This window comes from Heloderma suspectum, chromosome 7 (assembly GCF_057233095.1).
Source record: "Heloderma suspectum isolate Gila_16-S chromosome 7, 16-S_ref, whole genome shotgun sequence".
In the NCBI taxonomy this organism is placed as follows: domain Eukaryota; kingdom Metazoa; phylum Chordata; class Lepidosauria; order Squamata; family Helodermatidae; genus Heloderma; species Heloderma suspectum.
The window spans coordinates 63170536-63195966 of NC_139464.1; the positions used below are offsets into that span (position 1 = coordinate 63170536).

Below are 25431 nucleotides of genomic sequence, written 5' to 3' on the forward strand. Positions count from 1 at the left end.
TTAACCTCCCCCACCCACCCCAAACACTTGTTTTCTGAATTTCCCACCATGCAGAAGGGAAATTCTGGAAAACAATTGGAGGGGGAGGTTTAAACCTCCCTGCTCACAGATGGTTTTCCTGATCTAGACTGGGGGCTCTGCACATTCTTCTGAGTACAAAAGTAAGAGGGGGTCAGCTGCACACTACATATTTAAAGTATTATATAGTCTGACCCTGAGTTAGCTCCAGAGTCCTCTGTGCAAGGGCCAGCAAACGTATTCACAAAACAGAGTGAAAAAGGTCATGAAACAGACAATAGAAAACATACTGTTTGATTATTAGCTGCTTTCTCTCGTAACTACAGCAGATGAATATAGGTAGATTAAAATGTCTAGGGCTTTTGTCTATGTGCACCTTTCTTCTGTTAAAGGGGGGAAAATACAATGGAGTGTATCATTTTGTATCATAAAAGCCTACCAACCTGCATCTATGAGAGACAGAGACAAAGAGACAGAAGGAGAGTGTGTGTATGTGTACACACATTCTGTTGCTTGTACAGTGTCATCCTTTCCCCCAGTATTGTATATTTTTTTGTTCAGAAAGCTACATTACATTTAGGCTATTTTCAAAGAGACAGACACAGACATTTTAGAACCTAGAACCAAAATGGTAAGATAGCAGCAGTTCCAAGGTAAAGAATAATATGTCATTTTGTAAAATTGCACATGATTTGTTTTTGTAAAAAAATTAACAACCATTTTGTTGCTGGCGGGTGAAAAAAGTGCAGAATAGATGAAAGTGAAGATGCCAGAATTCACTTGTATAATGATTCTGAGCTTAGGATAAAGAAAGAAAGAAAGAAAGAAAGAAAGAAAGAAAGAAAGAAAGAAAGAGTCCAGGCCCTGCCATGTACACAAATCTGACACAATTTCCCCAGACTTGAATGCCATTTCTTATATAGCATGGTTCATTCACAGCAAATTTGCCCCATTAGCCCATTATATTTACCTGCAATACATATGGAGTTTAAATGATGTGAATGTGAATTATGCTGTCAGATATACATGGTAAGAAGCCATGCAGTTCTTCTGCCAGAAACTCATATTCAAAGGTGTCAATGTATTTCTTTAACCTGCTCCCCTGCTCTTGAAATGTCAGTCTCTCTTCTTGTGACTTATAAGTTTGTACCTAGGGATCAATTATGTCCCATCTACAGTGGTGGACTAATGTCCTCTCAAAATTCTCAAAATTCTCCACCCTACTAGTGTGCAGAGATTTGGGGGAATCGCTTCACTGAAATTCTCAAGGAAGAGGAGAAATTCTCCAGCTGTTTCTTGTATGTGGGGCAAGGGCTCTTGGAGAAATCTGAAATGGATTCAAATGACTAGACTTCTATGAATCCAGCCTGCACATTCTGCAGTGGAATGGCATTTTCCAAATCATGTGGATTCCACAGACTCACAGACTGATTTTTTACTTTCTGGAATTTTACATAAATTCAGTCATATGCAAATATGAAAGCTGCTGGAAAATCTGCTCATATAGATGCCATTAAAACACACACAGAAAACAGTTTTATACATACCTGATCTCTCTTTAGCCTCTGTTGTGTAACCACGTTTTTTTGTGCGCGCTGCTCATTGATTGTATGCTGGGTGACCAGCATCCACCCAGAGTGGCTGGGTGACCAGCCAGATGGGCAATTAATAAATTTAATTAATAAATAAATATGCTGAGCTAAGAAAAATATGCAAAATGTTATGGGCCAGTGAAATTGTGGCAGACTGTTTTGCTTACTTTTCTGAAGGGGGTGGGGGGAATCCAATTCCGTCAACAAGCGGGTGACAGAGTAAAGATGCCTGACAATCTGTGAAATATACAGAGAATGGATTAAACAAAACCTGTACGTCCCTAAGTGGGGCTCATCAGCAGCAGGGGCGGTAGCCCAGCTCCTTCCCTTTTTCCTAAGGATATTTCTGCCTAGTCACTATTTTGTATGCTCCACAATGGGCTGGACCTGACATTGTCAAGAGGGAGGAGCAAGGGCAGATATCATGAAAATAAAAGTGGATTTATACTGCAAAGTGGCCTTTTCCAAGGAGCATGAGAAAAGGAAACAATGTCAGAAATATTCTCAGGAAAAGTATTTTGAGAGGTTTTGGCTCAGCCAAACACAGAAGCCACTGCTGACTCCTGGTTTTGGATAGCCCTTGGGCAAGACACCCTCGGTAGGCCCCCTCCCTCAATGACTCTACTTTCTTACCACCATTGTCAGCAGCAGCTATTGCTCCTTATCCTCTTTCTCACCACTGCTATCAGTTGCTTGCTTGACAGGCAGAGATCCAGGAAGCAAGTAGGCAGTGGCGCCTACACCTCCTTCTCAGCAGCACCATTCAGGGGGCTAGAGCAAAAGAGAGGTGAACAAGGAGATCGCAACGGTGAAGAGGAAGAGCAAGTCCAGGGAGGCTCTTGCCACTGGAACCTAGCAGGGGTGTGGTCCCTCGGCAGGCACCCAGTCATGTCTTCCTTTGATGCTGGCCCTGACAAAAAGGGCCTTCCTTTATTACAGCCTTCTGATCCTTGAGCTGAAATACCTTGAGTTTGGTTAAATTAAGGAAACACAGCATCCTGCCCCCAACTGTTCATTTCTTTTTTCACTGTGAGATAACAGTGGATTTTTAAAAAAATCGCTCACAAAGCTAACAGGCCAGATGTACTTCATGGTCCCACCTGCTGTCCAGCATAGACCAAAGTAATAAATAAAGCCTTATTAGAGACCATTGTCAACATCAGTGCACATACAGAATACTGTTTTCCTCCAGCACACATACACCCTGCCAACTCCTTTGCCCAGCAACACTGGCCTAAATTAGGGACAGTGTGGAAATGTATCAGAAAGCCTCTCCCCATTGTATTTTCTGTATGTCTGCCTTCCTTCATATCTTTAATGTGTCCATTTTCAATGTAAACAGAAAATCAAATGCACACCTATTGAAAGAGGTCTAAGCATCAGCTTGCCACCTGTGCACAATTTTATTATGGAGTGATTGCAAAGCTTCCTCCCTGCCCACGCCCAATAATTTCAGTTTGACTGAGAAACCATTCTGATTAGCCCCACTGAACTGCATGATTAACAATGGCTTTTTGTTTAGGAAATGAATTCAAACATAAAAGTGCATGGAAGAGGCACAGTGTAGATAAATGTGATAATTAACAATATATTCCGAAAACTAGCTAGGAAATGTAACAGGGAACCCCCATGAGAACCATTTTCATTTCCTTCTTGTTTGGCCGATGATTTGTTTTGTTGGCATGCTGAAACAGTGCCTGTGATCTGCACTGCCATGAGATATCAGAGTATGAAAAACAAAAACCTTAAGCTACAACAAGCATATTCTATTTTCCCCCAGTATTAAGCCTGAATTTGATGCACTGCTTTGATGGTTTCCTACCTAACCACAGCATGTAGCTGTTACTTTGTATTTTACTGTTTTATTACATTTTCTGAATTAAAAAAGGAGATAAGCATCAACACAAGCAACTGTTATCAATATCAAGGAGACACACACAAAAGATATTTGAACAAAATGAAATTTCCCATGTCAGTAGCAGACAGGCTGCAGCTGGAAAGTGCTAGATAATTAAATCCAGGAAAGTATCACAACTTTTGGACCTCTTGTAGGGATGTGGTATGTCTCACACAGATAAGAATTTGCACTTTAAAAACACACACCAAGATTTAATATCACATTTTTAAAGGATACAACATTAGAGATAATTCTTTCTAATTTTGACATTTTGTAACAAGACATGAATGATGGTTGTGGTCTGTCTTCCTTATAACAAAGTCTGAAAGATACTGTATTCATCATTATCAACCACTGCATATTGCTCCATTTTTACTGAAAGAAGAAGAGAGGTTTATAGATCGCTAACAGTGCAATCCTATATATTCAGTTCAGAAGTAAGTCTGACTGAGTCCACTGGTGCTTACTCCTAGGTCACTATGTGTTCTTCTACACAGCCTAACAAAGCAATCCTACTTGCTGTGTTAAGGAGAGCCTTGGGCGGTCAAACTGCCATATCATGCCGGTAGAGCAGAAGTGAATAACATGATAGTAGGGTAGAGTCATGACTAACTTAACTCCCATTGATTACAATGTGTATACTCTAAATATGACTAAATCTGGATCCAAGCAGATCCAAATGTCAGCTTGGAGTTCTCCCAGGATGCTTTGCATCTGCATTTCCTACAAACATTTTCCATATTTCCAGTTTAGTGCTGTAGCATGGAAATCTCCCATCAGTTGTACCCCATGGTATAAATATCACCTCACAGCATAAAAATCCATGCAATATGTTGAATATCTCACAATATTAGGTGTACTGCTGTATATTTGAGGGTACTGTATATTTTGAGATTTGCTGCTTTGGGATTTGTGACAAAATCAGCCCTTTTGTCCTTTAGCCCACTTCACTTCATTCCAGAGACCCAACAGATAAGGTGCAACCACCTAAGCAGCTCCATAAAATATTCCATTTCTGTGCAGGGTATGATCTTTATCTGACAAGACTGATAAGGAACTATTGCAATTGTTTAACCCTGTTTTGTTTCATTGGGGGCAAATATTGCCTAAGACAGGGGTGTTGAACTTCTTTCAGCCCAAATTCCATTTCACAGAAGCTCTCAGGAGCCACATTCCGGTGGTGGGTGGGCCAAAGGCAAAAGAGGCAAGGCTAAAAACACCAGCCTATTTTACCCTAAAAATAAGATAAAATGCCAGTAACTAAGGCTTAAGAGAGACCTTTCAACCTTTAGAATGGGGAAAAGTACTGCACAAAGGCTGGGAAACCACCAAATGATTGGTGGTCAGAGGAAAAAGGGTAGGGTCCCCAGATTTGAGCCCCAGGCCTGAGGTTCTGCACCCCTGGTCTCTGATGACAAATGCTGCCACTCATTAAAATATCCCAGACTCTAACCCAGAGAGGTACCACCACAAAATGGACATGACGCAGATTAAAGCATCAGCATGCAGCTACCTGCCTCTTCATTTCCTAAGAATATCCCGAGCCCCACATGTGGCCAAGAGACATTCATGGGAAAATAAGATGGGAGTAGCTAGGGCCCCCACTTTGTTTTGAAGCAATCCCAGCTGCCAGCAATTTTTGTGTGTGTTATTTTTATGAAAATAAGAAATGGAAGGGGGAGGGCCCCTCACTGGGTGCCAGGAAAGGTATCCAAGGCCACACTAGTGCTTGCAGATGCCACATTGCCTATCGGTGCTGTAATCCATATGTATAGGGTCATCCAGGTAAATCCCAACACTGGTCTACAGCTGCCCCCTTTTCCTCCACAAATGGGTGTAGGATCATCATAATCAGATCAGTACCAGCAATTCACATACTCCTCTGCTTTAGACTGGAGCTCGTTTTCTAAACAGTTATACAGAGACAGAAGCTGGAGGCAAGAAAATGGCACTGCTTTGGAATCCGTGTCCTGCTGCGGCTGAATCAGACTCAGTGTTACAGCAAATTATGGGGCAATCCAAAAGGCAAGGCAGCAAAGCAGGCAAATAGTCATGCACAAAGTTCTAGTCCAGTATGGAATCAGGAAAAGGTAAGAGTGGTCCAGATACAAGCAAGGTCAAAGCACAGTTAAGCAGCAAGCTACAATCCAGAAGAAGAGCCACATGAGAGTCCAAGGATCAGTAGCACAGAAGGTGAATCACAAGGCAACATCCAGAAAGCAGGACACGGGAACTTACAAACAATGCTGTCGAGCACTGGCTAGGCTAAAACTGAAGGCTTAGATAGACAGAGCTTCCTGAGCCCCACCCAGGGCTCAGCTGCAGCACATTACAGGCCTACATGCAGCACATTACAGGCATTACATGCAGCGCATTACAGGAAAAAGTCCTACTTGGGAGGAGGGCCTTGTTCCAAGGAGTCTTCTGTTGCAATTTAACACTCCTTCTCAGAGGAACCCTATTGGCCTGCCTCTTGAGGTGGCGACACTCTTGGGGTTTAGGTGGTTGCCCAGCCTCTGCCTCAGAGGTGAAACTCCCCTCTTCCTACAAGGATGAACTAGTGGTGATCTCCTCTGAGGGCTCAGGCTCCCCCAGATCTCCAAACATGGGTGGCTCCTTGGCATTGTCTGTCTCTGGGAGCTCTCCCTCCTTCTCCTCCTCCTCCTCAGAGGAGGGGCATGAAAATATGTCACTTGAAGCACTGTTTCAAGTCACTCCATGGAAAGGTTGTCCTCCATTAGATTCCCACAACAATCTTTTTGCAAATGCACCTTGGGAACCCAGTGGGACAAATGAGCTATTCCTTGAAGCCATGCTACAAGGAGAAACCATTGCCCAGCAGAAAGATTAGCTCTGGAACCCTCACTCAGGAGTTATATCTTTGTGCCCTTGCCTTTGCTGGACCAATCATAGCTTTAATTTCACTTTGCCACAACTGCTTTGTGAGGCAGGCAGTTGTGCATTCTTCTATCTCATTGGTAGGTTGCTACCACCACCCTTTCCTTTCTAACCCTGAGTAAGAGGACCCCAAAGCTATGAACTAGTTATGTGCCTGGGCTGGAGTAGTGATGAACTGAGAGATCCTAACACCATGGGCAGGGAGCCTGCTTTCCTTTTACTTCCCGTTAGGTGCAATAGGTAGACACAGGTAGATGGGCCTGAATGGCAAGGCAGGTAGGGAGAGAAACTGCTTTCTTGGGATTGCCAGAAACTCACACTCAAATCTCCAGGCCCAAATTGAAAGTTGATATTTGTTTAAAAGGATATAATAAGAGACACAAAAAAAGGAAACAAGAGTTGGTACCTGAAAATAAACAAAGAATAGAAGTTGCTAACCTATGCTAAACTCTTTGAGGTAAAATACAATACTGAAATGTAGGTATTGTTGCTTAATTTATAAAACTGAGTTGCAGAATTTGACGCCCATCTAGGGACCATAGGATTGCTCTGCCCAACCCACTATTACCTTCTTATTCCTTGCAACCCCTTCTCCAAAAGACAAAACAAACAATCAAGATTCAAACCAAACAAATAAAAAACATTTTCTTCTATAGAAACCAACCACCTCAAAATTGCAATTCAATTTTATAAAATAAGCAGTAACGCCTATAGTCCAGCACATCTTTCTGGTAATCTATTTATCTCTATACCATCTTTCTGAAATACTTCTAGCCTTATGTTTGTTTGGACTTTATTTTTGCTTTTCACTTCATCTTCTTATAGCTTAAGGGTATATGTGAATAATCTGCTTAGTAGCACTTTGCCTGAGGATTTGAAACACAATTAAGTGTGCATGCAGTTTTTCATGCTATCTTTCATAAGGGGGACTTTATGTTCAGCTCCCAAAACATTTGCTCATGGGTATATAAATGAGGAAGGGTTATCTGCAGGACCAGATAAAAACAGTGGTGACTTATTTAGCTCCCTGTCACATCCTTAAAATATGTCCCAGAAGAAGCTAAAAGGAACACAGGTGACTGCCAAATGGGAATGGCAATTAATGTTCATTATCTCCATGATCACATCACACACCTTCTGCAATCAACCTTTATTTTCAGTGGGTGGGGATGCTGAACCAGTGGTAAAAGAAAACATTCAGCTTTTCTCAAATATTCAGGAGAGGTGTGCAGAATTCTGAACTTGGAACTAAACAACATTCCGCCAAGGAAGAGAGTATACCAGGGTTAAATATTTTATTGAATGTTAGTGACTTGAGTGAGGTCTCTCATTAAGGACAATGGTAGACAAAGGTTGGAATATGCCACTGAGGATATGATTTATTCAGAAATATAACTGCCACTCAGTTCACAGCTATGGATGCTGGCATCCCAATTCTACAAAGCATTTCATTTCATTTATTACGTTTCGATACTGCCCAATAGCCAAAACTCTCTGGGCAGTTTACAAAGACTAAAAACCATTAAAATTCATTATAGATAGTATAAAACCCATTTAAAAGGTAAAAAGGTGTCCCCAACCAGTTGTGTCCGACTCTAGGGTGTGGTGCTCATCTCCATTTCTAAGACGAAGAGCCAGCACTGTCCGAAGACGCTTCCGTGGTCATGTGGCCGGCATGACTGAACACCGAGGTGCACGGAATGCTGTTACCTTTCCCGCCGAAGCGGTACCTATTAATCTACTTGCAATTTCTTGCTTTCGAACTGCTAGGTTGGCAGGAGCTGGGACTGAAGATAGGAGCTCACTCTTTCACGTGGCACTCGGGTCTCGAACTGCTGTCCTGCCAACCTTCCAGTCTGCAGTCCAGCATCTTAACCACTAAGCCACCGCGGCCCCACTAAGCCACCGCGGCCCCCAAATAAAACTCATTTACATACAAACAAATAACATACAAGACACACAATTTTTAATCAATCAGTAAGAAAAACCCTGGACCTGATTAAAAACTCACCACATGCTGCCAAATGCCTGAGAGAAGAGGATGGTCGTAACCTGGCGCCAAAAAGATAACAATGTTGGCACCAGGTATGACTCTATGAAAATGCCTTTAACAGTTCTCCATCAGGATGACTCACCCTTGAGGACCTCCAGAATCAGTCATGCTACAATAGGGTACCTAGAATTTGAATTGATTCACTACTAAATGTTATTGTACTTGTACAGCCAGGATTGGGAACCCGGTGCTTTGCAGATGTCATTGGACTCAAACTCTCACCAGCCACAGCCAGCCTGGCCAAGGGTCAGGAATGATGGGAGTTGCAGTCTAGCACTATCTGGAGGTCCACCCGTGTTCCACAGCTTTCTACTCCTAGTTATTCTACCGCCATAGAAGTGGGAGGTAGTGACATATAAGCAGAATGTGTATGTTCTAAACTAGGCTTAGGCAACTTGGGGCCCACTGGATGTTTTGGACTACAACTCCTGTAACCTCTCACCATTGGTAATGATGGCTGGGTCTTATGGGAATTATAGTCCAAAACAATTTAGAGGGCAGTTGCCTGTTCTGAATCAAATGAAGACCTATGGCAACAGATCTAGGGAGAACTGAAAAGAAAAAAGGAAGCCTCTGTGAAGTACAAATTATGAGTTTAATGAATTAGTTCCTAGACAAAGTTTTCCCACAGTAGTTTCACTTTGTTTCTAGCTTGATTTTGAGTATCAATAAACATGAGTCAACTAAAATAACGCTCTTTCGCCGCCTCATGTATTTGTTCACAGGCCTGATTCACATGCTTTCTTTTAACACACTGAAAACAGAGTATTTAAAGATTTTGTGTGTGTGCATGCATGCGTGTTTGGGTGGTGATTCTGTATGAGAAAGCCTGTTCATGTATGTTTTGGTGGTGATTCGTTTCTATGAATGGAGAAATTTTTGTGCAGTTTGGGGTCAAATATGGAGGAGAAGAATATTTCTTATTAATACAGTAGCACGTGGTGATGGCCGGTGAGAGAATGCATTAGTTCTTGAACCTTGGTCAGCAATAAGAAATATTCCTCTGAGGTAGTCATGTGATAGGGCAGCTTTCCCAAACCTGTTGCTATCCAGATGTTTTGGACTACATCTCTCAGCATTCCTAATCATTGGGAATGTTAACTGAGGCTAGTGGGAATGAAAGGCCAAAACGTTTGGGGAGCAATAAGTTGGAGAAGGCTGTGATAGATATTCTTTCAAGAAAACAAAAACCTTAACCTCGAAAGGGTCAAAAAATGATCAACACAATCTCAATAGACCGCTGTCCCCAACTCAGCACTGTAATCAAATCTGGTTTTGACTGGTCTGCATGTGCATCACTTCATAAAATTACTTCTTAAAGTTAAATATTATTCTAAACATTTATAAATGCAAGCAACATGAAATAATACAAGGAGTATGACAGTAAAATAATTTGGCACAAATGGTGTTTACTGATAACTAAAACAACTGTTCTTCTGGAGAGAAATTCAAATTTGATTTTTTTAAACCACAGATTAAATGTTTACCCAAGTAGAAACCAGATAGACAATATTAACAGAGTTTGAGAAATAACTAATGACTAGTGCTGGGGAATGCAGTATTTGACTTGTAGGATGGAAGTCTGTGCAGTGTGCACTGGTGTTCTACTTGCCATTACCTAACCTAGCCTTCCCCAACCTGGCATAAGAAGCACAAAAGGTAGAGCTTATTTAAGGCAGAAGACAGCAGAGTTATCAAAGATATCTTTGATCTTTGCTTCTGTAGTCCCTGTAGTCCAGGGACTACAGAAGCAAGCAAGCTCCCAGAGAGCGAGCGACCAGAGTGAGCGACCAGGGGGAGCAAACAGGAGTTGGCCAGGGGAGTTGCAGCAGTAGAAGAGACAAAGCAGACAGAGGCTAAGAGGTAAGTGGGCTGCAGGAAGCCCAGGGGGCTGCCCTTTATCCTTCTGAGTGGCTGTGAGCTCACCAGGTGCTTCTGAGAGCAACTGGGAGTGTGTGGCCTGAGTACTCCCAGCAGCTGAGTGGGCGGGAAGCTTCAGTCTGTTTCCCGCCTCCCAGCTGAGCAGAGCAAAGCAGAGCAGAGCAGAGCAGAGCAAGCTGCTCCAGCTGGTCCAGGGACTACAGAAGCAAGCAAGCTCCCAGAGAGCAAGCGACCAGAGTGAGTGAACAGGGGGAGCAAACAGGAGTTGGCCAGGGGAGTTTGGCAGGGGAGGTCAAGGGGGAGGCCCCTAACGTTTTTTTTTTCATTTTTTATTTTATTTTATCTTTAACTAATGTTTTTCCATTTATTTGTCTTGTAACACACACTTTCACACAAGTGGGACTCTGATTTTAACCTCTACTGAGTACAGGAACAGGCACAGGCTAGTCTAGAACAATCACAAAGCTAGACACAAAAAGGGAAAAGAGGCTATGGAAGGACAAGACTCTCCAGTGGTGGTGACCTGCAAGGTGTGTGCAATGTTTGTTTTCTTGCCTGAGAACAACATGGCCTACATCTGCAATAAGTGCAAGTTGATCACGCTGCTGAAAGAAAAAGTAAGTGGACTGGAGCGGCGATTGTCGACCCTCTGGGGAATAAGAGAACACAAAGAGTTCTTGGACAGAATGGGGGAACTACAGCAGCAAAGGGAAGACCAGAAGCTTGAAGAGCAACAGCAAGATGAGGCAGTGGGAAATGCTGAGGTGAAGAAAAATGGAGTAGAGGATACTCCTTGGAAAAGGGTGACAGTTAGGAGAAGAAGAACTAGACGCCACTCTGCACTAGTGGAAGCAGTGGAGCTGTGGAACCAATTCCAGGTACTTGCGGATGAGACTGGAGGACAGCCTGCAGAGGAAGAATCACAGGGGAACCTACATGAGAGTGAGCAAGAGGCTGAAGGTCAGTCAAACGGAGGTGATGAAACCCAGGCCTACAACCACAAGAAGAGAAGAGTGGTAGTAGTGGGAGACTCCTTGCTGCATGGGATTGAGACCCAAGTATGTCGCGAAGACCCGTGGACTCGCCAGGTATGTTGTCTCCCGGGAGGACAGATTAGAGACGTGACTGAAAGGTTGCCTGCACTCATAAAGCCCACTGACAGGTATCCCTTTCTTCTCATCCATGTGGGAACAAATGATACCGCCAAGCGGAGCTACGAAGAAATCACGTCAGACTTTGAAGCTCTGGGAAGGAAACTCAAGAACTTTGGGGCCCAGATAGTTTTCTCATCCATCCTTCCAGTAGTTAGAAGAGGGATAGAAAGGGAAAGAAAAATACTCTGGGTACGAAGGTGGTGCCGACGAGAGAGATTTGGATTCTGGGACCACGGGCTATACTTCCTGGAAGATGGGCTGTTGGCAAGGGATGGGTTGCACCTCACAAAGGATGGGAAGAATGTGTTTGGCCACAGCATGAAGAACTTCATCAGGAGGGCTTTAAACTGAATCCTACGGGGAAGGGAGATGTAATGTTGGGGGTAACAATGGATGTAGGCGCATGCACTGCAATGGAGAGAACAGCTCTGATAGCGCCCAATAATAGTCTTCAGATACATGTAGGAAGAAAGCCAGACTATGAAGCACATGGTCTTCGATGTCTATATACTAATGCCCAGAGTATGGGAAACAAACAGAACGAACTTGAACTCTTGATACAGGAGGGAAATTATGACTTGATAGGTATAACTGAGACTTGGTGGGATGACTCTCATGACTGGAATACAGCAATTGAAGGATATAACTTGTTCAAAAAGAACAGGAATGGAAAAGAACAGGAGGAACGGAAAGGGAGGTGGGGTTGCACTGTATGTGAAAAATACATATCTCTGCACAGAAATACAGGAGGAGGAGCTTGGTAGCCCCATCGAGAGCATCTGGATCCAAATAAATGGAGCAAAGAATAAAAGGAACCTGGTGGTCAGAGTCTACTACCGGCCACCCAACCAAGGAGAAGACGAGGATGAAACTTTTGAAAAGCAAATAGCCAATGTTTTAAGGAAGCATGATGTAGTAGTAATGGGGGACTTCAATTTCCCCGATATTTGTTGGGAGACAAATTCTGCAAAACATGGCCCCTCTAGGAAATTCCTGACTTGTGTGGCAGATAACTTCCTCCTACAGAAAGTAGAGGAAGGAACTAGAGGATCGGCTATCCTTGACTTGATCCGAACCAACAGAGATGACTTAGTGGATAAAGTAGCAGTGACAGGAACTCTGGGGGAAAGCGACCATGTTGCACTTGAGTTCTTGGTTCTAAGGGAAGCAAAAGCCAAGTGTAGTCAAACGCATACCCTGGATTTTAGGAAAGCTGATTTTAATAAACTCAGAACAATGATCAGTAAGGTCCCATGGCAAGCGACGCTAACGAGAAAAGGAGTCCAAGATGGGTGGGAGCTTTTAAAAAAGGAAATTCTCAAGGCACAGTCACAAACAATTCCAACAAGAAGAAATGGTGGAAGACAACAGAAGAAGCCAATGTGGCTTCACAAAAAGCTTAGGGATGACCTGAAAACAAAAAAGGACACATATAGGAAGTGGAAAGAGGGCCAAGCAACAAAGGAAGAGTACAGGCAGGTAGCACAGAATTGCAGGGATGGCGTCAGGAAGGCTAAAGCTGAGAACAAGCTGAGGCTAGCAAGGGATGCTAAAAACAACAAAAAGGCTTTCTTCAGCTACGTGCATAGTAAAAGACAGAGGAAAGAAATGATGGTTCAGCTATTAAATAAGGATGGCAAAACGATAACAGATGACAAAGAAAAGGAAGAGGTGCTCAATTCCTACTTTGGCTCAGTCGTCTCCCAAAAGAAGGTCTATGACCCCGCTGGCAAAGGTGAAGTGCAGGCTGAAGGGGCAGGATTGCAGCTTGAGATCGATAGGCATACAGTCAAGGAACACCTAATTACTTTGAATGAGTTCAAATCTCCAGGACCAGATGAACTGCATCCTAGAGTAATAAAGGAACTGGCAGAACAACTCTCAGAACCGCTGTCTATTCTCTTTGAGAAATCAAGGAGGACGGGGGAAGCGCCAGATGACTGGAGGAGGGCTAATGTTGTCCCTATCTTCAAAAAGGGTAAAAAGGAGGAACCTAGGAATTACAGACCAGTCAGTCTGACATCAATCCCAGGGAAAATTCTGGAGCAGATGATAAAGCAATCCATTTGTAAGCACCTTGAAAACAATGCCGTGATTACTCAAAGCCAACATGGATTTGTCAAGAACAAGTCCTGCCAGACAAATCTGATCTCATTTGTTGATCAAGTAACCTCCCTTGTAGACCGTGGGAATGCTGTAGACATCATATACCTTGACTTCAGCAAAGCTGTCGACAAAGTGCCCCATGATATCCTGATGAGCAAACTAGCTCAAAGTGGGCTAGATGAAACAACGATCCGGTGGATCCACAGTTGGCTACAGAATCAGACTCAAAGAGTGCTTATCAATGGGACCTTCTCAAACTGGGGAGAGGTAATGAGTGGGGTACCACAGGGCTCAGTCCTGGGCCCGGTACTCTTCCACATTTTTATTAATGACTTGGAGGAGAAGGTGCAGGGAATGCTGATCAAATTTGCAGATGACACCAAATTGGGTGGGATAGCTAATACTTTGGAAGACAGAAACAAAATTCAAAGTGATCTGGACAGACTGGAGCGCTGGGCAGAAAACAACAGAATGACATTTAATAGGGATAAATGCCAAGTTCTGCGCCTAGGAAAAAGAAACCAAATACATAGTTACAAGATGGGGGATACGTGGCTCAACAACACTACAAGCGAGAAAGATCTTGGAATTGTTGTCGATCACAAGCTGGATGTCAGGGTGGACACTGAGCCCATAGAATCCAGAGTAGTTCTGATTCTGAGGAAGAGCAGTCGCTCCTGGGAGAGGAGCGCGCTCCTCTTTCCCAGGACCAACAGCTGATAGAGATTCCTCCCACCAGCATTCCTAGCTTAGATGGCTGTCCAGGGAGTGACAGAGCGCGGGAAGCAGACTTGATGGACGCGTGACACCGACGCAGAGAGCGGCGCCAAATGGAGGGCGCAGAAAGGAGGTGTAGTGTCCGGTTGGCGCGCAAACAACGGCTGCACCCAGAGGATCCAAGGGAAAAGGGGAGGGACTCTCCCTAGTCGTTAAGTTCAGGGGTCTGCCAGTAATTACCTTTCAAACGGGGACCAACTGTTCCAACTTAGGGCATAGGTACTCTGCTGCTCATAACTAGTTGCTAACGGTAGAGTTGTTAAGCTGTAAAAGAGGAATAAAGCTTTGAAAAGAATCCATTTGTCTGTGTCTGGATTGGCTACTGGATTAGACTGAGAGAGGCCTCCAAGGAGCCCTTGACACTGAATATGAGCCAACAATGTGATGTGGCTGCAAAAAAGGCAAATGCTATTTTGGGCTGCATTCATAGAAGCATAGCTTCCAAATCCCGGGAAGTACTAGTTCCCCTCTACTCAGCACTGGTTAGGTCTCATCTGGAGTATTGTGTCCAGTGCTGGGCACCTCACTTTAAGAAGGATGCAGACAAGCTGGAGAGGGTCCAAAGGTCCAAAGGAAGGCAACAAGGATGATCAGGGGACTGGAAACAAAGCCCTATTAAGAGAGACTGAAAGAACTGGGCAGGTTTAGCCTTGAGAAGGGAAGACTGAGGGGAGATATGATAGCACTCTTCAAGTACTTGAAAGGTTGTCACAGAGAAGAAGGCCAGGATCTCTTCTTGATCATCCCAGAGTGCAGGACACGGAATAATGGGCTCAAGTTACAGGAAGCCAGATTCCGGCTGAACATCAGGAAAAACGTCCTGACTGTTAGAGCAATACGACAATGGAACCAATGACCTGGGGAGGTGGTGGGCTCTCCCACACTGGAGGCGTTTAAGATGAGGCTGGACAGCCATCTGTCAGGGATGCTCTGACTTGGATTCCTGCATTGAGCAGGGGGTTGGACTCGATGGCCTTGTAGGCCCCTTCCAACCCTACTATTCTATGATTCTATGATAGGTATAGGAGGGATAGCTAAATTGGTTCTGTAGACCTGATAGATTGGTTCTGTGGGCTTAGTTTGAGCTAGAGAGAATTTTGGGAAATGCTTGTTTGGATAGCAGTGTCATTTCAACTTTAAAAAAGAGAGAAGTTTAAGAGAAAAGTTAGTGGTTGATGTACCTTTTTAGATATGTTACCAACTTCAGGATATACAGGCAGAATGCTTAAACAGAAGTTGGGGGGTTTCAAGTTTCTCTGGATTTAACAAAGACATTGACAATGATGTTAGTAAATGGAAGGCACTTAGATTTAGAATACGGGGCTTAACAGGAGCTAGACCACCTTCTAATAACCAGTCAGCAAGCTTAATACATAATTGTTACCAAGTCTGGAAATTGGTATAGTACAAGAGTATAAAACAGAGCCTCACCCCCGATGCCATGTTCCACCTTCATTCAAGATTCCTAGGGCTTTTTTCAACCCCAAACAAAGGGTCTTCGAAGTAAGACAGATTCTTCACTACAGAATATAGTAAGCTACTTCTATTCTTTTCCTATTTCTGTATTAAATATGGAAGGTATGCATGCAAGTTAGTTTTCAAAATAACAGCACTTCTGTTAGAAGCTGGTGTCTGTGTGAGTGGAAGTTAGTGGATCTCAGCATCAAGGTAGCCATTTCTCTTAGCCTGCACTGAATTTTGGTAGACAGGAAATGGTGTAAATGCCATGATTGTAAATAGGTGATTTAAAGTAAAATCATAACTAAATTGCCAGTAAATACTAATTTCCCAACACTGGAGCCCTCCACATGTTTTGGACTACAATACGCATCAACATGAATAATCATGGTCGGTGGTTGTGGATTATGGGAGTTGTAGTCCAACACCTCTGAAAGTTGCCAGATTGAAGACGGCTAACCTCATCAAATATACTGCAACGTCTAATTAAAAAAAAAAAATCACTAGTTGTCTGTAACTACTTGAATCACTCTAGGGAAAATAAGATTCAATTAGTTAAACATGATTCTGAGTGTCTGGACATAATTAACTTGCATTAATATAATCATTATTAATATTATAAAATGTCAGCATTGTAGAATTCATTTACTGTTTCTGAATATTTAAAGATGTGAGAACCCAAATTAAAAGACTACAGTTTGTAATTCTATTATAGCTAACTTGAATGGACTGTAGAAATAGCTTCCTAAATTCACAGTATTCCCACTGACATCAGTTGAATTAGTCAGGAAGAAATGGTTTCCAGAACTGCATTAACCAACAATATTTGAACTCCTTAAGGACATTTCAGACCATTCAAAATATCCTCCGCATGGTGTGCACTGTTCCCAGGAACTCAGTGAAATGGCAAATGCATCATATTACCCTAGGGTATCCACAGATTCAGGATTACCATGATCACAATAGCTAAAAAATGTGCTGCTGCATTCTCAGAAATTAATCCCAGGAAGCAGCAGCAACTGTAGACATGGATGTCTTAGATCACACATTGTGTTCTCTACATGACTTCATCTTTTGGGGCTGCTGGTGTGCACTTTTAATGTCTGAACCAGTCCATACCTTGAACTTGTGCTGAACTCAATAGAAGCACACTGATTTGTGCAATACAGCTTTTGGCCATAGGCATTGTTGCTGTGTGAATTCAAATGGTCAATGTCTACATTTAACAACAAGCAGTTGTGAAACAACATGGATGAAGGAACAACATGATTAGCCAATGCAAATTCAGTGATATATGGTGTGTAAAAGAATACCTTCTGGACACAGGATATTGCAAGGCAGTGTAAAAATCTGGCAAATAAAATACATCTCTAGCTAAAACACATTGGGTTATATCCAATGCTACACTAATGAAAAATTATAAGAGTTGGCATTGATTTGTTCCTGTAGTGGTTATGCAATTCCTAGCAAAACAACTGGCACAACTAGTGCAAACAACACCTAGCAATAATGAGTTGTGGAAGGCCTTGTGCAACGCCTTGCGTAAGCAGAATCAAACACTGGATTCAACACATGAGCATGGATGAAAACAGGTTTTCCACAAATGATGGAAGCTTTGCACTAGTGGAATGACACCTTTGGATTTGCTGTTCAGTCGTTAAGTCATGTCCGACTCTTCGTGACCCCATGGACCATAGCACGCCAGGCCTTCCTGTCCTCCGCTCTCTCCCGGAGCATGCTCAAGTTCATATTCATTGCATCGGTGATGCTATCTAGCCATCTCATCCTCTGTCGTCCCCTTCTCCTTTTGCCTTCAGTCTTTCCCAGCATCAGGGTCTTTTCCAGTGACTTTTCTCTTCGCATTAGGTGGCCAAAATATTTGAGCTTCAGCTTCAGTATCTGTCCTTCCAATGAGCAGTCAGGGTTGATTTCCTTTAGGATTGACTGATTTGACCTCCTTGCAGTCCAGGGGACTCGTAAGAGGCTTCTCCAGCACCACAGTTCGAAGGCATCAATTCTTCGGCACTCAGCCTTCCTTATAGTCCAGCTCTCACAGCCATACGTTGCTACTGGGAAAACCATAGCTTTGATTATACAAATCTTTATCGGCAAGGTGATGTCTCTGCTTCTTACTATGCTGTCTAGGTTTGCCATAGCTTTCCTCCCAAGGAGCAAGTGTCTCTTAATTTCATGGTTACAGTCACCATCTGCCGTGATCTTGGAGCCCAAGAAAATAAAATCTGTCACTGCTTCCATTTCTTCCCCTTCTATATGCCAGGAAGTGATGGGGCCAGATGCCATGATCTTAAGTTTTTTTAATGTTGAGTTTCAAACCAGCTTTTGCACTCTCCACTTTCACCCTCAACAAGAGGCTCTTTTGAGCCTCTTCGCTTTCTGCCATTAGGGTGGTATCGTCTGCATATCTGAGGTTGTTGATAATTCTCCCGGCAATCTTAATTCCGACCTGTGATTCATCCAACCTGGTGTTTCTCATGATGTACTCTGCATATAAATTAAATAAGCAGGGCGACAATATACAGCCTTGTCGTACTCCTTTCTCAATTTTGAACCAATCGGTTGTTCCATGTCCGGTTCTTACTGTTGCTTCTTGTCCCTCGTACAGGTTTCTAAGGAGACAGGTAAGGTGGTCTGGTACTCCCATCTCTTTAAGAATTTGCCACAGTTTGTTGTGATCCACACAATCAAAGGCTTTATCATAGTCAATGAAGCAGAAATAGATGTTTTTCTGGAATTCTCTTGCTTTCTCCATGATCCAGCAAATGTTGGCGATTTGATCTCTAGTTCCTCTGCCTCTTCGAAACCCCGCTTGTACTTCCGCTAGTTCTCGGTTCACATACTGCTGAAGCCTAGCTTGTAGGATTTTGAGCATAACCTTGCTGGCATGTGAAATGAGCACAATTGTACGGTAGTTTGAACACTCTTTGGCATTGCCTTTCTTTGGAATTGGAATGTAAACTAACCTTTTCCAGTCTTGTGGCCACTGCTGAGTGTTCCAAATTTGTTGGCATATTGAGTGCAGCACTTTAACAGCATCGTCTTTTAGGATTTTAAATAGCTCAGCTGGCATATCACTGTCATCTCTGCTAGCTTTGTTGTTAGTAATGCTTTCTAAGGCCCACTTGATTTCACTCTCTAGGATGTCCGGCTCAAGTTCAGTGACCGCACTATCATGGTTATCACGGACATTAAGATCTTTCCTGTATAGTTCTTCTGTGTATTCTTTCCACCTCTTCTTGATCTCATCTGCTTCTGTTAGGTCCCTGCCTTCTTTGTCCTTTATCATGCCCATCTTTGCTCAAAATGTTCCCTTGACATCTCCGATTTTCTTGAAGAGATCTCTAGTCTTTCACCATTGGATAACAGACCCCAATAACAGAACCACTTAGGGTGCAATCCTACTGGGGTAGGTGGCCGCCTCTGAACTCAGAGATGACCACCTATGCAATGCAGGGCAGGAGAAGCACGGAGGGGATCATCCCCTCTGCACTTCAGCTGCCCTGCGTTTGCATCTAGACAGCCGATTTCAGCTGTCTAGCCACGGGAAGGCAGAGCGGGGGAAGCAGCTGCTGGACGACACACTGGACGACACACACTAGCATTTCCACCTTCCCTGCCCCGGAATGCCCCTCGGAACGCCCTGTTTTTACTGCTCCATGCTCCTCTTCTAAGGCAGCGTGGGAGGGGAGGAAAGTCAGTTTCGCCGTAGTCTACGTAAACATTTACGTAGACTACAGCAACTAAATAAGGAACGTGAATGGCGGTTCCCTATGGGGGCCGCCATTCGCGTACGCGCTTTTTTTTTTTTTAAAGTCACCTGTATTAGGCTACGTGACGATTCACGTAGCCTATCACGGCTGACTTTGCAGATCTAGCCGTGATAGGCTACGTGAATCGTCACGTAGCCTATCAGGGGGCATTTTTTTTTTTTTTTTAAACTTTCGCGTTCGCGGCCGGGCGAGGCGGGAAGCCTCCCCCCCGGCCTGAATTTCAGCCGGGCGAGGCGGGAAGCCTCCCCCCCCGGCCTGAACTTCGCGGGGGGAGCAGCGAAGCGCTTCCCCCCACCGCGAACAAGCTGAGAGAAAAGGTAAGTGACTTTCGTCCACCCCTACCAGAAACCGATGTATCCTATGGCCGTCTAGCTGCTGACTAGCAGCCATAGAATTGCTCCCTTAGTCATGAGAGAAAAAAGGCAAGCAGTAATACATGATTCTTGAATGCTAAGATTCACATGTGCAACCACAATGCTTTGGTATATATCACAAAAGAATGTTTTTTGCTGCTTCTGGGATAGCCCTTGTATGTTATTGTTTTACTCCCTGTGCATGTACGTGAGAAGTAGAATGCAAATGAAACCAAACAATGGCAAGCTTGCTTTCAAGTGATTCACATGTTTTGGGTATCAAAAGACAAAGACAGATGCCACAACGTTTTGTTTTGTTTTTTTAGATACAAGACAACTGAAGTTCATCTATGAAACAATGAACCATGAAAACATGAAAACATTGAGTTTGATGAAGTACACGCTGATCGCTAAAGTTGTGGGAGGGGGTAGAGTGAGGAAGCAATGGTCTCCAAACACCGTTAATTTCTCACATTGCCTTGGAACAGTAATAATAATAGCAAAGTGTTGTTCCATTCATTAAAAAAAATAGATCTAGTATATTTATAAATAAACATGGTGACCATTTCACATGCAAGAATGATACGAAAACGACTTAAGATACCTTATATGAATGGCATCAATACTGTTTCCCATTCACAAGGAAACCTCAACTGGTGGCTGAAAAGTCTGGGTCTAGATTCCTTGATGCTCAGGTTCTTTTTCCTGTTTAAAAAAAGGGGGGGTGGAAGAGTTACTCAGATCCTTCATATTTGCTCATATTAACCACCTGGACCTCAAAGCAGACCCACTGTCATCATGCTTAAAATAGTTATACTTGGAGTAAACCCATGAAAGTCATGACTAACTTAATTTTCATTGAATTAAATGGGTCTACTTTAAGTATGACTAAATTTGGATCCAACCCACAGTACTTTACAGCCAGTATAAATCTGACTGTAAAATTTCATTTTATGATCCTCAAGATAAAGACTTCGCCATTTACAGAGTAATAAATGCAAAAAGAAAAAGAAAACAGGTACACTGAGGGTCCTTCCAGACAAGGCTTTTATTGTGCCATTGTATTGCCTCTTTCAGGAAATCACCAAATGAGTGGCGGTTGGGGGAAGGGGGTAGGGCCAGGGGAAAGGATTGTGGTCATATGGGAAACCACAGAGGACTGGACTGGAACTTCAGGTAGTTCAGATTTTGCCCCTGGGCATGAGGTTCCACACCCTGATCTAGCCTGGGGGAAGCAGTTCCCTTACTTCTCTAGGAAGAGTACTGCAGCTCAGTGGTACAACACAGGCTTTGCATGCAGATGGTCCAAGATTCAATCCTTGACTTGTCTAATGCAAGGATGTCAGGTAACAGGTCTGTAGACAGACCTTTGCTCAAGAGCTTGGAGAGTCACTTCTAATGAGAGTGGTCAGTATTGGCTAGATGACTGAATGATCTGACTCATTGGCCTGGTTCAGGTTTGTGTGTGTGTGTGTGTGTGTGTATGTTTTGACAATGACATAAACACTTTTTTAAAAAAGTGATCCCATAATTTTGTTTGTATTATTTGTATGTATCAAGTACGGATGTATGGATTAGGTTAACTCTGTTCCATCTGTTCAAGGTTACCTTTGGGGTAACAGAAAAACTGCATGGATCTAATAATAAGCTACTCCTCAGAAGATAAATATTTTGGATTTTTTAAGATTGGTAGTGTTTCTCCTATAGGACTGAATGAAGATGTTGATTATTTACCATTGTTGTAAACGGGATAATAATTCTTTAAGTTTTTTCAGAATCAGGAAAGGAGAGAGGAGTTTTTTTTTTCCTTATGTAGCATCAATGTTTCGGTCAGTGTAGCCAATTCAGGGCATTTTATCTAAATGATTTAAGCTAGCCCATGGGGCCCTTTCTGCTAATACAAACGGATGAGGTTTGTCTGTCTTAGTACATGGATTACAAGATAAGGTGAGTTTGTGGGCGTTAAGTAAATAACTTCCTGGGGAGACTATGGCTCGTACAAGATTACAATGTTTTTGGGTGAGTCTAGGATCTGTTTATATTTGGCACAAAAAGCAAGGGAGTAAAGTGTAGTTAGGTTCTATATCAAACAATTTTTTTAGTATGGACATTCCTAACCTCTCTTCCCTTCTCTATTTGTCTTCCTGGTCATTCAAATAAAGTTTCTTAGGGCTCAATCCTATGGGGATAGGCAACCGCCTCCAAACTGGGAGGCGACCACCTATCCAATGTAGGGCAGGAGAAGCATGGAGGGGATCATTCCCTCCGTGCTTCTCCTGCCCTGCATTTGCAGCTAGACAGCCAATTTCGGCTGTCTAGCCACAGGAAGGCAGACGGGGGGGGGGGGGGGCTGCCAGACAACACATAGGATGTATCGTACCGGCATTTCCGCCTTCCCCACCCCGAAATGCCCTGTTTTGGCTGCTCCATGCTCCTCTTGCGAGCATGGAGGACGGGGCTGTTCTGCGCTGCCTCTGAGACAGCGTGGAAGGGGGGGAAGGTCAGTTGCTGGAAAACCACTTATCCTATGGCATCTAGGCACTGTCTAGCGACCATAGGGTTGCTCCGTCCACCATCTAAGACAATTTTAAAGAATAACAGATTCTTACAGGTGAACAAATGCCTGTTGTTAAATTAATTTTTTAAAACTCTGTACAATAAGATGTGAGGACTTTAATTTATCCGATTATCTTACTAAATGGTGGCATAATATAAGGGAATTGGAATTTAGGTTTTTTCCATGGCAAATCCTCTCTTTTAAGAGAATGCCTTAGGGATGCCATTTTTCAGAGCTATTGACAAATGGTTCATATTCATTATTAAAAATTTACTTCATGAAGCCCACCCTGTTATAAAGGTAGTTCAACACAATCTATATAAATTGTTGGTAATATGTTTATACAAAAGGTGCTGGGCATTTTCAAGTGTGCAATGTAAGGCAGACAAGCCATTGGTCTGTTTCTATGTGAAGAAGGTTTCTTAATATTATAAACCAGTATTGATGTTTTATTTTTTAATGTGATAATTATTGTGGTTAAAGTAATCCTGATGTTCTCACTTGAATTTTTTATATATATACAGACAATAACAAATCTTTGCACTTTGTCATTCTCATTCTTTGCCTTGTTGGTTTCAATAAGTGTAAAAGTAATGATTTCATGATTTTCATATGAATATGGGAAGTATTAATTGTGTATAGGTTAAGATTGGTAGTGAAATTTATATAATTTTTATAGCAATTTTTTATTTTAGGAGTGTTTGAGATGTTTTTATATTTTCTGGAGTAACATGAAATAACCAAGATGATGTATGTATATATTTTTATTGTAGCCCCTGAAGAAGGAAATTACTATTTCCGAAACATATAGGGCCAGTATAAAAGATCTACAATAAACCTTTTTCTATAGGCACCTGGGATTTCTCCATTTTCTTCTCTCTGTGTTTTTTCCTTTGACAATGACATAAACACATTTTTTTTAATTAAACAAGTGATCCCATAATGTTGTTTGTATTATTTGTATGTGTCAAGTACGGATGTATGGATTAGGTTAACTCTGTTCCATCTCTGTTCTGAAGATTATCAGATGTCTTTCGATCCATCATCCGTTCATTGATAGAATCATATTTTTTTTACCAGAAAAAATAATGAAATCATTACTTCGTTCTGCTTGCACTAATTCACATTATCATTAATGCACACTTGCACAAATGCACCAATCCACATTAGTTAATGCAAATTAGCAAAAATTCCCTGCAAAAGTGAAAAACCAGTCCACAAGTCCACAGAATCCATGTGACTTGGATGAGGCTGGTCCTCTATGGAATCTGCAGGTCAGATTCATAGAAATCTGAACTGATTTGAACCCACTGTGAATTTCTCTGACATCCCTAATGTCAAGTGATAAGGTCTTGGTAGTTCCTAGATTCAATGCATTTTACTGCTCTATCATTTGTTCATCTTTTTGCTCATGGAGAAAATTGAGATTTTACGCCCATCCTTTGACTGATATGAGCTTTTGGAATCTTCTCTGATCCCCAAGACTCCACAGGTGTTTATCTAAAGTCTCTCTGAAGAAGGAGATATCAGTCAGTAGTGCCAAAAGACAGAATTGCTAATCACATGCAAATTGACTGAGGCAATCTTTACTCTGGGCCACATCTTACATCAAAGCTGATGTACTCACTGTAGGCAGTTAACTTAAATGGTTACCTTCTATGGATGCTGTACTGCAGCTTTTCATGTGAATTGCAATCTGTGGTGCTAAGAGTCAGCTATAATCAATGGCTAATTCTAAAGAGGCTCAGCAGTAGACATGTTCACACACCAGGCCTCCCCATTTTATTGAGACCACAGCGCCTTATACTGTATTGCACCAGAGAGCTCTCCTAAAGATCTCCCAATGTTCAGGTTTTCAGGCCTGAAAGGAAAACTTAGATTCCCCTTTTGTCTACATAGAGGGGCTGATCCAAGCTCATAATATTTATTCTATTTAATATTGCAATGTATTTCTTTTGCCATCTTTCAAGATCATGGTCATCCCAAGGCAGCTTACAATATAAAAGCAATACAATTCAGTGTCAAAAAATGATAAAAATACATTAAACTTAAAAAACAGTTTGAAAATAAGTCAGTTACAATACAATTTAAAATATTCAGCAATAGCAAATACCATAAAACTCTTTCAGTTAAAAGCCAAAGAAAATAGATATGTTTTTAACGCCCTCTTAGAAGTGGCCACAGATAGACGCAGTTACATATCTCTCGGGAGGGAATTCTATAGGGTAAGGGCCATCACTGAGAAGGCATGATTTCTAGTGCCTGTCAACATTACTGATCTTAGCGGTAGACCAACAAGTAGGGCCCCTGAAGGTGATCTTAAGCATACAGGTTTAGGGAGTCCTTCAAATAATCTAGTCCTCAATCATTTAGGGCTTTGAAGGTCAAAACCAGCACTTTGAGCTGGGCCCAGAAATGCACTTGCAATCAATGCAGATGGTACAGAATTGGTGTAATATGATCTGACTGTCTAGCCCCTCAAGGAGTTGTGTGTCTGTGTTTTGTATCAGCTGAAGCTTCCAAGTCATCTTCAAAGGCAACCCAACAAAGGGCACATTACAGTAGTCTAGTTTTGACTATTTATGTATTTATGTATGTATTTATTTATTAAACCTTTATATAACCCTTATCCATTAAGAAGTTATCAAGGCAATGTTCAACAACCTACAATACAATCTTATACCAAGAACTTTGAAACAGTAAAACATATTTTAAAAGACTGAAGTGAAAATATGCATTTTCCCACCCTTTCTAAAGGCCAAGAGTGTGGTGTTCTTATAGTTCTTGAGGAAACGCATTCCATAGTTTGGGGGAAACATAGGAGAAAGCCCTGTCACACTGATAAATACCCAACAAATGAGTCTCTGTGGTGAATGGTGCCCTCAAAAGGTCCTTTCCT

The 25431-nt window shown here is 42.4% G+C and overlaps 1 protein-coding gene across 2 annotated transcripts in view; it reads right to left on the reverse strand.

Moving 5' to 3' along the window:
• Positions 1-25431, reverse strand: part of SYT1 (synaptotagmin 1) — a 536537-nt gene that overhangs the window by 387328 nt on the left and 123778 nt on the right. For both annotated transcript variants that reach the window (XM_084811795.1, XM_084811796.1), the window contains exon 2: positions 20580-20680. The gene's annotated coding sequence lies outside the window, so the exon portion shown is untranslated. The remainder of the gene's footprint in view (positions 1-20579; positions 20681-25431) is intronic.